The sequence below is a fragment of the Mauremys reevesii genome, linkage group 4, assembly GCF_016161935.1.
Source record: "Mauremys reevesii isolate NIE-2019 linkage group 4, ASM1616193v1, whole genome shotgun sequence".
In the NCBI taxonomy this organism is placed as follows: Eukaryota; Metazoa; Chordata; order Testudines; family Geoemydidae; genus Mauremys; species Mauremys reevesii.
In genome coordinates this window covers 5,841,782-5,854,074 of record NC_052626.1, presented here as the reverse complement: position 1 = coordinate 5,854,074, position 12,293 = coordinate 5,841,782, and the positions used below count along the sequence as shown (strand labels likewise).

The window sequence follows — 12,293 nt, the reverse complement described above, 5'->3', positions numbered from 1 at the left end:
CTATCTGAATTTTTCTGAGTCTACAGCTAATTTCTTCAGTAAGCTCCTCAAGTGTGGTACATAAATGGATTAAATCACTCTTAGAGCAGCTTAAATAGTATTCATCTGATAATTTATTCAACAAATTTCATGATGTTTTGCAAATAAATTATTTGCCAGATGTTTTTCTCATTATTTACCAGCTTACAGAGAAGGAAGAATGAGTTATGCACATGAATAACTTTATGCATGTGAGTAGCCTTACTGAGTTCAATGCAACTACTAACATGCTTAAATCTTTATAAGATACAGGCCAAATGTACTAATTACTTGTAAATTTTAAGAATTTAAAAAAAATTAAATACTATTTTCTTCCATTATTTCCTGAGCTGTTGTCTAATCAGAAACTGAGAAGCAGAATAGTCTCAAAATTTGTCCGAGTTGTCCACAAAGTTATAGCGATGATCTCAGGTATTGGCATTCCTATCAGGTAACTGCTTCGAAAAATACATCTTAAAAACATGCAATAAAGTTGCATTCTAGGTTGCATCAAGACAGCATTAGTAGCAGTTCCCCAAAGTCTTGGATGCATTCTGTCATGCAGGGCTTGATATATGATTGAACTTCAATGAATTGTTTGCTTGATACAAACTCTAGCAACTAAATTCCTGGGACAGAGAAATAGACACTAAACATCACATCTAGCTTCCCTTCAAGTCAATTTCCTAATCTATTACATGTCTGTGGATTGCCTGCACCCTGACTGAATGGTGTGGGGCCTATCACAAGACCTGTAGGTAATTGCCTCTGATAATCATCACACTCTCTGGCTCAGAGATGACTCATCAGGCTTAAGCAGGGTCAGGCTCAGAGGCATCACAGTACCAAGTAAAATGCCTTACAGAAGTCCAAGTCCATCCCATTAACACTATTAACTTCATCAACCAAACTTCTAACCTTATCCAAAAAAAAAGAAAAATAAAAAGAGATACCAAGTTAGTTTGACAGGATCAATTTTCCATAAACCCATGTTCATTGGCCTTAATTACATTACTCTCTTTTAACTCTTTTTTAATCTAGACCCATATCAGCCGTTCCATTATTTTGCTTGTGCTCAACATCAGGCTGACAGGTCTACAATTGCTTGGGTCATCCCATTTACTCTTTTAAAATACTGGCGCAACATTCGCTTTCTTCCAGCCTCCTGGCATTCCCCCAGTGGTCCTTAACGTATCGAAAAAAATCAACATTCATGGTCCAACAAGCTCCAGGATAAGCTGGGTTTTTGTCAAAGAACCAGCTACTCTGGCTCCTGGGTCTGCAGAGGAGCTTGAGCCTTCTAACCTTCAGCATCTGTGTTCAGGACACATTAAGGCACAATATTATAACTCCCATGTTTCAAACTCTCCCTACAAAAGATGCTTGATGAAATTAGGAAAATCTTGCCAGCCACACATGGAATGCATTAACAGAGAGTGCCATCCGCCACCTGCCATAAACAAACCCACAGGGACCCATGAAAAACCATGAAGCAATGATTTTGGAAATACTGTAATGATGGGTTTAGAAGATATAGCCTGCAATGGTGTGTGATGGACGGGTATAATTGAAGGTTCATCACATTCCCATTTTAAGGGGAAATGTTTAATGAGTGTTTCTGATCCATAAATGTGGTAATACTGAGGATGGTATTCCCAGTTCTACCTCTATGGCTCCTCTCTTATCTGTCTGTTTTTCTGTTCTTTGTTTTCTCTTGTCTGCTAGAATGTTAAGTCTAGGCTTTATTTGGTGTCTTGTATCTGGGATTAGAGAAGATTGGTTTTTATGTGTCTTTATCATGTTATTTTGTTTCTCTGGAGAGGTATGGAGCAGATTGGTGTATTTATCAAGCACAGCAAATTGGATTTTACAGACATCTTAGTTATTGGATCTCTTGTGCTTCTCGATTAACCTGGTCAACAACAACAAAAACCATATGGTGATGGGCCTGCTTAGGTGTAAACTGAGGGCAGAAATCCCAGACTACTCAGAAGGTTTACTAAAATTGAAGTCAATGCAATATGGGTAGGCTTGGAATAATTAGATTTTTAATCAGCAAATGTTGGTATACGTCAATTTCACCGTACACACACACACACACTAACAAAAAAAATGTCCATTGATGATCATCAAAATTTACGGGTAGGCAAAGTAATAAAAATGCTTCTTGCCAACTTATTAGAGTCTAACCTTAATGTATATCATAGAATCATGGAATCATAGATTATTAGGGTTGGAAGGGACCTCAGGAGGTCATCTAGTCCAACCCCCTGCTCAAAGCAGGACCAATCCCCTTGAAGTTTTTTTACCCCAGTTCCCTGAATGGCCCCATCAAAAATGTGTTGTAATGAATGGTCCCTAAATTCTGTATTTACAGCTTTGCCAGTGCAGCCAGCTATGGTGTTCGTGCAACTGGAGCTGCAGGTAATTATGCAGCACTCATTAAAGCTTTAACTTTATCAATAGCAACATCTACTGTCATTAAGGAATTATTACCAGACCCTGCATCATTTCCAACAACGGTGAAAATTAAAATAGATAACAATTGAAACAAGAGCTTCATAACAAGCATCAGTATTGTCCATTGAAATTATTAAAAAAACAACAACAATCCTGCCAAGCCGAAATGTGGCAGAAGGAGAAGTCAATGGAGCTTTGTCAATTTGTCCCAGCAGAGGATCTGGCCTTCAGTATTGTCTGCTATCTTTGGTTTCCATTTCTAGTGCAGGTTGGTTAATAGAGTGTTCTTCACATTGGTTCCAGACAAGACATCATCTTTCTCTTTTGAAAGAAAGCTTGGAACCAAAGGATTGAATTGGATGTGATAGATAGAACTATTTATCTAACATCTTCAGGTGATCTGTCATTGAAATGAAAATGCGGGCAACCCATTTCTCCAACTCTTCCCAGGCCGACATAATTTTCAATTCTCGTAGAGCTGGAGACGGACCATTTGGTTTCTTGGGGATGCAAATAGTAGCAGACTAGGTCTGTGTTTGCCAGTCCACAAACTTCAGACATGAGGTTGTTCGCTGCAGTGCCAGTCTGCTGCATTATTTCAGCTGGAAATCTGCTCTCTGAAAAAGCAGCAGCTGGTTGCCGAAAATAAACCAGTTTTGCTTGATGCTGTCAGCAGAAAGCTGTCTTTTAATCAGTAAATGCAGTGTGCTGTTAACAAAGCAGCATGCTTGACAGACAAAAACACTACAGGTTTCAGAGTGGTAGCCCTGTTAGTCTGTATCAGCAAAAACAATGAGGAGTCCTTGTGGTACCTTAGAGACTAACAACTTTATTTGAGCATAAGCTTTCATGGGCTAGAGCCCACTTCATTAGATGCATGAAGTGAAAAATACAGGAGCAGGTATAAATACATGAAAGGATGGGGGTTGCTTTACCAAGTGTGAGGTCAGTCTAACGAGATAAATCAATTAACAGCAGGATACCAAGGGAGGAAAAATAACTTTTGAAGTGGTAAGAGAGTGGCTCATTACAGACAGTTGATAAAGTGTGAGTAACAGTAGGGAGAAATTAGTATTGGGGAAATTAAGTTTAGGTTTTGTAATGACCCAACCACTCCCAGGCTTTATTCAGGCCTAATCTGATGGTATCCAGTTTGCAAATTAATTCCAGTTCTGCAGCTTCATGTTGGAGTCTGTTTTTGAAGTTTTTTTTATTGCAGAATTGCCACTTTTAGGTCTGTTATTGAGTGACCAGAGAGATTGCAGTGTTCTCCTATTGGTTTTTGAATGTTATGATTCCTGATGTCAGATTTGTGTTCATTTATTCTTTTGCGTAGAGACTGTCCGGTTTGGCCAATGTACATGGCAGAGGGGCACTGCTGGCACATATCACATTGTTAGGTCCTATGATGGTGTCCCTTGAATAGATATGTGGACAGAGTTGGCGCCGGGGTTTGTAGCAGGGTTTGGTTCCTGGGTTGGTGTTTTTGTTGTGTGGTGTGTAGTTGCTGGGGAGTATTTGTTTCAGGTTGGGGGGCTGTCTGTAGGCGAGGACTGGCCAGTCTCCCAAGGTCTGTGAGAGTGAGGGATCGTCCTTCAGGATAGGCATTGTCACTTCTCCACATCTGCATCTTCTTGGAGCGGATTCTCCTCTCCCCATACCAGCTTTGCAGCAATGTGACTCCACTGACTTCAGTCGTGGTATGTCTGATTTACAGTAGCATAAGTGGGATTCAAATCCACTACTCTGCATTGTACCCTAGCACACTATCACATCAATACAACATTGCAAGGGTTGGAGCTGAAGTCTGCCAGCATTTACGCCAGTGTCAATCCAGAATAACCCCACTAACTTGAAAGGAGTAATGCTGGATTGGGAATGAGATGTGGATTTTGCACAATGGTTATACAAAAGCAGACCTATGAGAAAGAGATGTACAAACTCAAGACAAGCTCACCAAAGCAAGTAATTACTCCAGATGGCAATGACTTCTCATTTAAACGGAGGGGGGTATGTTGCACCATATAGCTATTCTTTATCTCACACCCATTGCCAGTATATGGGGGTATAAGCCGTAAACCAGCCTCAAGGTAAGGATCTCACACACAGTGAGGCACGTCCTCAAATGTTGTGAAAACAAAGGACAGCATAGCACATTTAGTATAGAACTTAACGTTGTTACTGTTGCAACTGGAACACTGTGCTTTTGGCAGATGCATTGCTCTGTGACGTATCATATCAGGTCAGGTCACACCTTGCTACATAATCATAGAATCACAGAATCATAGATGTGTAGGATTGGAAGGGACCTCAACAGGTCATCTAGTCCAGTCCCCTGCATTCAAAGCAGGGCTAAGTATTATCTAGACCATCCCTGACAGGTGTTTGTCTAACCTATTCTTAAAAACTTCCAAGGACGGAGACTCCATAACCTCCCTAGGCAATTAGTTCCAGTGCTTAACTACCCTGATAGTTAAGATTTTCCTAATGTCCAACCTAAACCTCCCTTGCTGCAATTTAAGTCCATTGCTTCTTGTCCTATCCTCAGAGGTTAAGGAGAACAATTTTCCACCCTCCTCCTTGTAACAACCTTTTATGTACTTGAAAACTGTTATCATGTCCCCTCTCAGTCTTCTCTTCTCCAGACTAAAAAGACCCAGTTTTTTTCAATCTTTCCTTGAAGATCATATTTTCTAGAAGTTTAATAATTTTTGTTGCTCTCCTCAGGACTTTCTCCAATTTGTCCCCTTCTTTTCTGAAATGTGGCGCCCAGAACTGGACACAATACTCTAGTTGAGGCCTTAATGTCTTGTGAGAGGCAATCCCTGGCACAATCCATGGCCCTCAGCACAACACGAGTTAGATTTTAACAGCACTGGTGGAATGAAAAAAGCCAGGCTTTTATAAAGGAAATACATCTCTTAAAAAAGTAGGCCCTGCATGGGATCAAACCTATATAGCATTGTAATAGTCCGAGGTTGGGGCCGTGCCCTCTCAGGGGCCGTCGGGAGCCAGGCCGCCTCACTACACGGCCCCTATCAGTCTCCGGGTTCTGTTCTTTTTTTGGGGTTCTGCCCCCCTCAAAGGGGGGAACAAAAAGCACACACACAGTTCCCATGAGCAGTCCCCCAGTCAGGGGGCGGACAGCACAGCACTAGGTCTAGGCCCCGCCGGTGGCAGCAGGCAGCAGAGCAGAGAGAGTAGCAGTAGCCCCCCTCGCCTAGCTCAGGCAGGCAGCAATCCAGAATCCAGGAGAGCTCAGATCCTGCAAGCTGAGTAGTAAAAAGTTAACTTAATAGCCCCCCCCCCCCAGGCGGGCGGGCACCAAACACAGCAGCTCTCAGCTCTCTCTCAGCCTTACAGCAGGGCAACAATAATAAATAGCCCAGGGCCCAGGTCAGGCAGCTCAAGAGAGAGCTGAGCAAGTTCAGGGGGGCTCAGGTCAGGTGCCAGGCAGAGCTCAGGGCTTTCAGGGGCTCAGGGCTGCAGCAAGCAGTGAGCAATAATAATAGTTCAGGTCAGGCCCCAGGCCAGGGGGGGGGGGCAACAAACAATAGTCCCAGGGGGCAGGAGCTAAGCAAAGTGAGCTAAGCAACAATAGTCAGTAGCCCCAGCCCAGGTCAGGGTGGGGCAAGGGTCAGGGTCCAGGCTCAGGGGTCCAGGAGCAGAGCAGCAGCAGCAAGGCAGTAGGGGCAATAAAGGGGAGCCAAAAGGCAGCAGCAGTCAGGCAGGGGCAGCAGAGCCAGGCAGGCTCAGGGAGGCCAGAGGAGCAGGAGGCCCAGGCTCTCAGAGCCAGGGGCAGCAGCTCAGGGAGCTCAAGGCTCAGCAGCAGAGCAGGAAGCCCAGCAGTTCAGGCAGGAGGGGGGGCAGGCTGGGTGGCAGGCTGGGGGGAGGGGAGGCTGGGGGGGGGGGGGGGGGGGGCCCCACACTGGGGGGGGTGTCCCACCCCCCACACAGCGCCGGCGTGGCCCACCCCAGCCCGGCGGGGATCCTGCGTCAAGTGACTGGAGGGGGGCACAGGGCACACCAGCACACAGACCTCAGTGCCCCAGCCCCCGGCTACACTCTCCCCGCTACATCTCCCCCTGCTCCCTGCTGGTCTCTGTCCTCCTGCCTCTCTGGCTCGCTCCTCGTCGGGCTCTCTGCTCTCTCGCTGCCTCGGACTCGGGTCGGGGCGGGTCCGCGGTCTCGGGTCGGGGGGGGGGGGGCGGGGGCTCTCTCGGCTCGGGCGGGCTCGGGGGGGGGCGGGGGCAGGTCGGGCTCGGGGGCCTGGCGGGAGGGGGTGCCGGTCCGTCCGGGAGGGGGGCAGGAGCCGGCTGGGGAGGCTCCGTCCGGGAGGAGCGCTCGGCTCTGGGCAGGCCGCTGAACGCGCTGTGCCTGGCTCCGGCGTCCGTCCGGCTCCGGCCGCTGGGCTCCAACTGAGTTTATGCTTCCGGCTTTGGCCTGCCCCTTCCCTTCCCTGAGGAGGGGGGGCTCCTCCACTGAGGAGGGGTGGGCCCCTGCCTGGAGGCTCTGTCTCTGGTTCCTCTCTCTCTCCTCTTCTCGTCAGGCCGCCTCACTACAAGCATACTTCCTGGCCCAATGCTTTCCGTAAGGAGTTAGCAGAGAACATAACATCCAGAATGCATAACAGGAAGCTATTCAGGGTATGTTTGAGTAAAGGGGAACACATTAGTTAGGGTGGATTTAAGAGTGCTGCTTTCTGCTCCCTTGTGGCATGTGTGACTGTCAAACCCCAAACTCAAATACTGGAAGACCAAGACAGGCTCATTCACAGTAAGGATGCCACAAAGCACCCTGATAACTTTCCAATCTTCTTTTTGAAAAACGAAACAGACTGGAAATGTAACAAACAACCCCACCCAGAAATATGGGAAAGCTAAATAGCCCTAGGGGTATCCTTGAGAGGCAGAACTTCCCCATGCAAGCAATGAATCCATTTTACAAGACAAAGAAAACTTTATGGGATGGAGGGAAGGGAGAGGGAAGGAAAGGGGACACAGAATACACATGGAAAAGCCAGTAATATCAAATCAACAATATCTGTATGTATCTATTAAGTAAAAAGAACAGGAGTACTTGTGGCACCGTAGAGACGAACAAATTTATTTGAGCCCAAAGCTTATGCTCAAATAAATTTATTAGTCTCTAAGGTGCCACAAGTACTCCTGTTCTTTTTGTGGATACAGACGAACACGGCTGCTACGCTGAAATGTATTAAGTAAGACTCCCCTCACCGGCTGTCTCGGCAATCGTCTGAAACTCTGTCCTCCACTCACAGTGTGAGTTCCCAACCAATGCATTCCTGCAATAGCTTCTTCTCTCCTCCCGCTCCTCCACTCAGGGTTTGCTGTCCAGGGTTGGTGGAGTTCAGAGCTTGGGCAGATCCATCTCCATCGCTGAGGGAAACTGCCTGGCTTGCTCCTCTAACCCAGGAGTAGCAGTCGCACCGCTGATTTGGTTGCCGGGTAGGGGGAAGAACTCTGGGGAGCATCATCTATGCTACTTCCCTTCGCAGCTTCAGCAAAAGATACCTCTGCACTATTGTCTGTAGCTACACAAAATCCTCAGAGAGGAATCACCCTCGTGCTGCACCCTGACCTTGCCACCAAAGCAGCACTCCCACCTAATCCCAGAAGATCCTCTTTTTCCTTCTCCCTTAGGCCTCATCCAGGCTCCACTACCCAACCATGCCAGACTGCAATTTTGGTGAGGGCGACAGCAATACATAATGGGTGCCCTTCTCTTGCCCTTCCATTACCCAGCAGGGCTAGTAACATTTTATTACCCCCAAACTGAAATGTAAGTACAATATTTATATTCCAATTGATTGATTTTATAATTATGTGGTAAAATGAGAAAGTCAGCCATTGGTCAGTAATAGTGTGGCTGAGACACTTTTGTATTCTTATGTCTGATTTTGTAAGCAAGTAGTTTTCAAGTGAGGTAAAGCTTGGGGGTACACAAGACAGATCAGACTCCTGAAAGGGGGACAGTAGGCTGGGAAGGTTGAGAGCCACTGTTTTTATTCCATTCCCAAGCTGACTGTTTTTCACCTCCAAAAAATACACCCTTGATTTCAGTCTGGACTCTCTCTGTGATTTATGTTTTATAAAGTGGGTTTTTAGTGCTTGTGAAAGAGTCAGACTGACATCAATGGCTGCCAGTGTCTCACATTTCATCAGGTAATGTGTGGGCATTGACAGTATGTGCTGCCCTGCACCACAGCTGGTTTTCAATTCGCACCCCTACCCGCTCTTGCTTTGGCCAGACCTCGAATGCTAATGAGTTTCATTTGCTGCCAACTGGAGCCGCCTCCCGTATTTCATTCGCAATCCTCTGAGCTGTCCAATCCCTTTTAATAACTGTCCATGATGGATGATGCAATAGAAGAAGCCTCATTAAATACTTTTTTTTTTTTACTTGTAAGCATTTTCCAGAGGAGCAAAGAAGAAGAAAGAACTACGGGCAAGACTTTAAAACAAGCGGCCAGTGATTACTAATTCATTTGCTATTCATCGCAATGAGAACAATAATGAATCTGGAGGGCGTGGATGGGGGCTTTAAATGGAATCTCTTTCCATTGGCACAGGAAATGTTTCCCACGTCCTGCTGATGGTGGCTGAATAGAAAAGCCAATTTCAGAGGCCAAATGACTGACCCTGCCGGGAGCTCGGATGTGTCTCTAATGAAGAAATGCAGGAGACTTGCTGCCTCAGTGAGCGTTCAAAGGACGAGATTATCGATTGAAAGGGATTGATGGGAAAAAAAGCAAAACAAAACAAATATTTGTTTCCAAAATAAACAAAACTGGCCCCACACATGTTACAGGGTCTATTTTTAGATGTCTGCATTCACACTATATTGTATTGTTGATAAATAATCAAATATGATCTCAATAAACAGATTTCTAACACAAAGAGAACGCAAAGCTCTAGGGGGTGTTAACATAATGTGAAAGCCACAAGAGTGACGTTTCCAGTAGACCAAATGAGCCACATTCTTGGGAGTTCGTTCGAACGTAAAGGAAGAGTCAAAATCGGGTCTCTTCTGTGGAGCAATCTCCCCACTGTTACTTCTGATGATTGGCAGGTCTGCTGTGTCTAGCCCCCCTAACTGAAACTGGGGCACCTTTGTCCTGGAGGCTGCTCAGACAATCCCTGCCCCCAAAAGATTCTCACCTAAAAAGACAAGACAGACAAGGATGGGATGTGGAAACTGAGGCACAAAGCAGGAACGTGACTTGCCCCAGGTCACACAGCAGGTCCCTGGCAGAGGTCTGAGGCCCAGGACTGTGCCCTGCCCAGGGTGCCAGGTGTTTTTTTTTTTCTGCATCTGCTCTTTGAGAAAGGGCTTACAGCAGATCCAGACTTCAGAATATTTGCTCCTCTCCCCTCTAACCCAGGAGCCAGTCGAGGGCCTGAAACAAAGCCAAGTGAATGGGCCCAGATGGCCAAGGAAACGCAGTGAGGTTCAGCTTGCAGCAGTCGCTACTCATGCTCCGGCAGAGAGGAAGGGCTTGAGGGCAGTGCAGTGGTGGAGAAGGCAGGAGCAGAATCCAGACCCCACAGCTCTGCGAGGAAAGACAGCCCCCATCTCCATGGAGGAGCTGCTTCCTGATCGCGCCACCTGACTCTGCCTCCTCCTAGCAGCATGGTTGATTTAGGAGTCATGCTTCCATTGATGCCTCTGCCCATCCACTGGGAGGAGCAGGCGCAAACCCTGGACAGGAGAGGTATTAACTCAGGCATGGACAGCCACTGAGGTCCCACATGCTTCTCCCGAGCCCACCCAATCCAAACCACGAGGCACCTCGCTGGGTTGTGGGGTGAAGGTGTTTCCCTGATCTCTCTGGGAGTGGGGAGCAGGTAGCCATGGAGCCACCTACGTGCAGGGCAGTGTTCCCTCTAATTTTTTCCATCCACGAGCAGAATGAATTTTGTTACGTGCACCATATCGAGGTAATGTGTGGAGCTGAGCCACCAGTAGAAACCAAGAACCGAGATCTAATATATATTTTAAAAAAGTTACCATAGGGATAATTACTCCATCCAGGACAGGGTAGGCATTTTAGAACTCACTACTCAAAGGATTAAATTTAAGCATAAGAGAGAAATAAAAATTCTGAAATGCATAGACCAGTCAAAACACTAAACAAACACACTTTGAAAGAAGTATCAAGTAACAAGAACAACAATAATAATACAAGTATGTATTGGGAGGTGAGTGTGAAAGACAGTGTGTGTGTGAGAGAGAGACAGAGCTACAGTGTGTGTGTCTGTGTGTGTGTGAGAGAGAGACACACACACACACACGCTGCCCCTTTAAGGATGTTGCCCTTTTAAGTAGATCGGCACTCAGCAGTCTGAAACCTGCTTGTTCAGACACAGCAACAGCTGCCAGCAAGCTCCATCTGTCCTGAGCCCTATAGCCCTGTCGTGTCCCCACACCCCTGCTCTGTGGAGATGGGGTACAGGGGCGGGGGGAGGAGGACAGCCTGACATCAGCATCCCCTCCCCCCCCCAGCAAGCAGGAGGCTCCTAGGGAGGGGTGGCTCTAGGCATTTTGCCGCCCCAAGCACGGCAGGCAGGCTGCCTTCAGCGGCTTGCCTGCGGAGGGTCCGCTGGTCCCGCGGCTTCGGTGGACCTCCCGTAGGCACGCCTGCAGGAGGTCCTCCGAAGCTGCGGGACCAGCGGACCCTCCGCAGGCAAGATGCCGAAGGCAGCCTGCCTGCCGCCCTCGCGGCGACCAGCAGAGCGCCCCCAGTGGCTTGCCGCCCCAAGCACGCGCTTGGCATGCTGGGGCCTGGAGCCGCCCCTGCTCCAAGGAGCTGCTGGCCAGGGGCTCCAAGGCAGAGAGCAGGAGCAGCACGGCAGTGGGGGGAGGGACACCTTAAGTAAGCGGCATTTGATAGCTCCATGATTATTACCAATACCTTAGCTCGTAAGGTTTTCTTTGTTTTCATGATGACCTCACCTGTCCCCTTTGTGGAGCAAAGGTGGGCTGATCTCGACCTCTGTAAGCTTAGGTGAAAGAATAGGATTTGCTCTGCAAGGTGATAGCTGTCTCTGTTGCATTCATACTGATCTCCTGTGGAGGAGAGTTCTGCAGATGAAGGTCCTCCACTGAGAATGCTCAGGTCCCAGGCCCCAAAGCTTTTTGCCATGGCATCTGTCAAGCAGAGCATCCCTGCTCAGCTGAGCTGTCTTGTAGGGTCATGGAAGGAGAGGCAGTCCCTAAGATGGACACACCCTAATCCAATAAGCATCTTATTCACTAGGGGTAGGACCTGTACCTGAGATTAAGTGAGGAGCAAGTGGAGTGGGCAGAACATGGGTGTAATAGGCCTCTTCGCTTACCAGGTGAACTGCTGCATATGCTGGAGTTTCTGCGTGGCCTTCATTTTCAGGCCCACGTGCAGTAGGTTGCAATCGCTGGTTCTGGAGGTGATGAATCCCAGTACTAAGGAATGAGGACAATCTCTTGGACAGTGGCCAGAGGGAGAAGGCCTTTCTTGCTGCCTTTTTGACCAGGACCAGCAGTGTGTGAGAGAAGAGATCCTGCTATGTGACAATCAGAGGGATGATTCCCTCACTGGAGGGATGTTTTCTACACAACTCCTTGAGGAATTCTCTCATCCAACCACCCTCTCTTCTGTCTTAGAGAGATTAAGCTCAAATCCTCAGTTCTCTATCCTTGTGCTTCTCTCTCTCAGGCAATGGGGCACCCTGGTGATTGTCGTGACAGAGTCTGCCAAGGCAGGGCTGTAGAGCTGGGTGTCTGCACCCGTGCCAGTAGAACCATTTCACTTAGGG

At 47.5% G+C, this 12,293-nt stretch overlaps 1 long non-coding RNA gene across 1 annotated transcript; it reads left to right on the top strand.

Annotated features, from left to right (window-relative positions):
* The first annotated feature begins 2,417 nt into the window (after nt 1-2,417).
* Nucleotides 2,418-9,242, top strand: LOC120405329. Its single transcript, XR_005598505.1, has 3 exons — nt 2,418-2,442; nt 8,142-8,280; nt 8,909-9,242. It is a non-coding gene; the product is annotated as an uncharacterized LOC120405329 (long non-coding RNA).
* The last annotated feature ends 3,051 nt before the right edge of the window (nt 9,243-12,293 follow it).